Source organism: Schistocerca americana, unplaced genomic scaffold (genome assembly GCF_021461395.2).
Source record: "Schistocerca americana isolate TAMUIC-IGC-003095 unplaced genomic scaffold, iqSchAmer2.1 HiC_scaffold_1392, whole genome shotgun sequence".
Lineage (NCBI taxonomy): Eukaryota > Metazoa > Arthropoda > Insecta > Orthoptera > Acrididae > Schistocerca > Schistocerca americana.
In genome coordinates, this window is record NW_025725473.1 from 20,001 (window position 1) to 25,000 (window position 5,000).

At 51.4% G+C, this 5,000-nt stretch overlaps 1 non-coding gene across 1 annotated transcript in view; it reads left to right on the forward strand.

The window, feature by feature from the left end:
• The first annotated feature begins 4,395 nt into the window (after positions 1–4,395).
• The window catches only part of LOC124567745, a 1,910-nt gene continuing 1,305 nt past the window's right edge, over positions 4,396–5,000 (forward strand). The window contains exon 1 of the ribosomal RNA XR_006970938.1: positions 4,396–5,000. This exon is cut by the window's right edge and continues 1,305 nt beyond it. This is a non-coding gene — a ribosomal RNA (small subunit ribosomal RNA).

Sequence of the window (5,000 nt, forward strand, 5' to 3'; positions counted from 1 at the left end):
CCCACCCGACAACCACCATTGCTCAGCCAAGCCACCAACACCCACACATGTCCTACACAGGGGTGCACCCAACATCACAATACTGCCTCCTCTCACAGCACACAAACAATGGCAGGAATGAAAGACACAGGTCTGCCACAAGCATGGAATGAGAGCGCCGCCTGTCATGAGCCAAAGGTGCATCCTGACGTGGCAAATCAGATGATGCCGCAGGCATCCACTTACTATAATCACAATCAACAAACCGGCCGCCCCGCCCCGCCCCCCATTAAACCTTTCCTTACAACAATGTGTACCTTAACCTAACCTATATCGTACCGTAACCTAACCTATATCGTACCGTAACCTAACCTATGTCGTACCGTAACCTAACCTATGTCGTACCGTAACCTAACCTATGTCGTACCGTAACCTAACCTATGTCGTACCGTAACCTAACCTATGTCGTACCGTAACCTAACCTATGTCGTACCGTAACCTAACCTATGTCGTACCGTAACCTAACCTATGTCGTACCGTAACCTAACCTATGTCGTACCGTAACCTAACCTATGTCGTACCGTAACCTAACCTATGTCGTACCGTAACCTAACCTATGTCGTACCGTAACCTAACCTATGTCGTACCGTAACCTAACCTATGTCGTACCGTAACCTAACCTATGTCGTACCTTAACCTAACCTATGTCGTACCTTAACCTACCCTATGTCGTACCTTAACCTAACCTATGTCGTACCTTAACCTAACCTATGTCGTACCTTAACCTAACCTATGTCGTACCTTAACCTAACCTATGTCGTACCTTAACCTAACCTATGTCGTACCTTAACCTAACCTATGTCGTACCTTAACCTAACCTATGTCGTACCTTAACCTAACCTATGTCGTACCTTAACCTAACCTATGTCGTACCTTAACCTAACCTATGTCGTACCTTAACCTAACCTATGTCGTACCTTAACCTAACCTATGTCGTACCTTAACCTAACCTATGTCGTACCTTAACCTAACCTATGTCGTACCTTAACCTAACCTATGTCGTACCTTAACCTAACCTATGTCGTACCTTAACCTAACCTATGTCGTACCTTAACCTAACCTATGTCGTACCTTAACCTAACCTATGTCGTACCTTAACCTAACCTATGTCGTACCTTAACCTAACCTATGTCGTACCTTAACCTAACCTATGTCGTACCTTAACCTAACCTATGTCGTACCTTAACCTAACCTATGTCGTACCTTAACCTAACCTATGTCGTACCTTAACCTAACCTATGTCGTACCTTAACCTAACCTATGTCGTACCTTAACCTAACCTATGTCGTACCTTAACCTAACCTATGTCGTACCTTAACCTAACCTATGTCGTACCTTAACCTAACCTATGTCGTACCTTAACCTAACCTATGTCGTACCTTAACCTAACCTATGTCGTACCTTAACCTAACCTATGTCGTACCTTAACCTAACCTATGTCGTACCTTAACCTAACCTGTATTGCGCCTTAACCTAACCTGTATTGCGCCTTAACGTAACCTGTATTGCGCCTTAACGTAACCTGTATTGCGCCTTAACGTAACCTGTATTGCGCCTTAACGTAACCTGTATTGCGCCTTAACGTAACCTGTATTGCGCCTTAACGTAACCTGTATTGCGCCTTAACGTAACCTGTATTGCGCCTTAACGTAACCTGTATTGCGCCTTAACGTAACCTGTATTGCGCCTTAACGTAACCTGTATTGCGCCTTAACGTAACCTGTATTGCGCCTTAACGTAACCTGTATTGCGCCTTAACGTAACCTGTATTGCGCCTTAACGTAACCTGTATTGCGCCTTAACGTAACCTGTATTGCGCCTTAACGTAACCTGTATTGCGCCTTAACGTAACCTGTATTGCGCCTTAACGTAACCTGTATTGCGCCTTAACGTAACCTGTATTGCGCCTTAACGTAACCTGTATTGCGCCTTAACGTAACCTGTATTGCGCCTTAACGTAACCTGTATTGCGCCTTAACGTAACCTGTATTGCGCCTTAACGTAACCTGCATTGCGCCTTAACGTAACCTGCATTGCGCCTTAACGTAACCTGCATTGCGCCTTAACGTAACCTGCATTGCGCCTTAACGTAACCTGCATTGCGCCTTAACGTAACCTGTATTGCGCCTTAACGTAACCTGTATTGCGCCTTAACGTAACCTGTATTGCGCCTTAACGTAACCTGTATTGCGCCTTAACGTAACCTGTATTGCGCCTTAACGTAACCTGTATTGCGCCTTAACGTAACCTGTATTGCGCCTTAACGTAACCTGTATTGCGCCTTAACGTAACCGATATTGCGCCTTAACGTAACCTATATTGCGCCGTAACGTAACCTATATTGCGCCGTAACGTAACCCACATTGCCCCTTAACGTAACCTATATTGCGCCGTAACGTAACCTATATTGCGCCGTAACGTAACCCACATTGCCCCTTAACGTAACCCACATTGCCCCTTAACGTAACCCACATTGCCCCTTAACGTAACCCAACACACGTTGGGCCTTAACCCAACACACGTTGGGCCTTAACCCAACACACGTTGGGCCTTAACCCAACACACGTTGGGCCTTAACCCAACACACGTTGGGCCTTAACCCAACACACGTTGGGCCTTAACCCAACACACGTTGGGCCTTAACCTGCTCTGTAATTGTCATACGACGCGTTAAATTAGTGTAGTGTTGCCTAACTGCAACCCCCGCAATATAGTTTGCTACTCGCACTGCCCGGTCCCCAGTGTATCGCTTCATGTTAAACACCTTGCAGCTATACACTGTAATGTGGATGGCAGCAGGACGTACATGCTCAATGCCCTTTGCAGTTGTTCATTGGCATTTGCAGTTGTTCATTGGCATTCGCATGGCGAAGCACTTAGCCTACGCTGTGGTACGGCCTGTGTCAACTGTCCGCTGATGTTGTACGTCCAAATCACACACTGTACTGCACATTGGTCCTCATGTACTGAATGATACATCGTGGTACATGTGACCGTACAACGACTGCGCCAACAACGGCGAACCATGCGGTCCAAATGTTGTGCACTCAGCTACGTGTCGTCTCCCTATAAGAGCTGGATTGCAGTGTGGTATGCCCTGGATGGCGATCAGCATGAGCCGTCTGTTGATGTAGTGGCGCGTGTTGTCAGACGTAGTCGTCTCTTCTCACACACCGTGATAGCACGGTGCACTGCGTTCCACATCTGCGACATGCGACAGAGGCCGGTTGACAGTCGTTCGCGCAATGGACATCGCATACGTACGGGGGCCACCTTCCACGTGTTCGCTAAGCGTGGACATGTTGTTGCGTGTATGTGGGCAGACAGTGTGTCGTGACACCTGACACAGGCATGCAACAATCGTTGAATTTGCAAATGGCGATGGACGCCTACGTTTGCTGGTGACGTTACGCAAATGAACAACTGGTAAACCGTTGTGGTGCGGTTGTTCTCGCTAGGGGTGAATCAGTGATGGCGACGATCGGTTGAGCTACCAACCGGTTGTTGCAGCGATACCCACCATGCCCACGAACGTGAATGGCATGTGGGTGTGAAGCGATACGCGGCGGTGGCTGGGTGGGACCGTCCCCGGCCGGTGAGGGGGGGCCTCCCGGCGTGTTGGCCGTGCGGTGCGTGGGCGCACGCGCTACAGCCGGCTGGTGGGGGCGGCCAGTGGCAGGCGCGCCGGCCGACGGAGGCGGCAGGCGGCGCAGCTGCGCGCCGGCGCACCCTGCACGCGGCGCCGTGCGGCCAAAGTAGGTCCTCGCGGGCCCGGTGCGAAGCGCGGTGGACATCTGCAGTGTGCTGGTCCGATTGAGGACTGTGTGCGCTGAGGATGCGCCGCCGCCCGGCGCTCGGCGCCGCGACGCCGTCTGCTGCTCGGTCGCCTCTGCGGTTCTCGCAGGTGGTTTGTATCGCAGCTGTGCGGACGTGTTGGCGCGTGCGCTGTGCTGGGAGAGTTCGCTTCGGCACCCAAGTGGGGCTTTTGTCCTTCTGTGGCGCTGGCGTTGGAGCTGCCGGTCACCGTAGGTGGCGCGTGTTGTCTCCCGCCGGCAATGCCACGACAGCACGCTCCCGGGCCTCTGTCGGCAGCGGCAAGCTCAGTTGGGAGCACGGGTGGTCGCACCTAAAGCGTCTACTCGCCAAACTCCGGGCGATTGCGCCTCTCTCGAACCCGACCAAGTACTTAGGACGGCGCTGCGCGCCGCCGGGACCTGAGAGGGTTTCGAGGTGTATGGTGCAGGGGAGCTCAGCCTCCTCCTGTTTGCAGAATAATTGAGCGGACGCTTGCGTGTTCGCGCGGGCCCCCGGGACACACTCCCGGGCGGCCGGCTGCTCAGCTCTAGTTGACGCAGCTCCCTGGTTGATCCTGCCAGTAGTCATATGCTTGTCTCAAAGATTAAGCCATGCATGTCTCAGTACAAGCCGCATTAAGGTGAAACCGCGAATGGCTCATTAAATCAGTTATGGTTCCTTAGATCGTACCCACGTTACTTGGATAACTGTGGTAATTCTAGAGCTAATACATGCAAACAGAGTCCCGACCAGAGATGGAAGGGACGCTTTTATTAGATCAAAACCAATCGGTCGGCTCGTCCGGTCCGTTTGCCTTGGTGACTCTGAATAACTTTGGGCTGATCGCACGGTCCTCGTACCGGCGACGCATCTTTCAAATGTCTGCCTTATCAACTGTCGATGGTAGGTTCTGCGCCTACCATGGTTGTAACGGGTAACGGGGAATCAGGGTTCGATTCCGGAGAGGGAGCCTGAGAAACGGCTACCACATCCAAGGAAGGCAGCAGGCGCGCAAATTACCCACTCCCGGCACGGGGAGGTAGTGACGAAAAATAACGATACGGGACTCATCCGAGGCCCCGTAATCGGAATGAGTACACTTTAAATCCTTTAACGAGTATCTATTGGAGGGCAAGTCTGGTGCCAGCAGCCGCGGTAATTCCAGC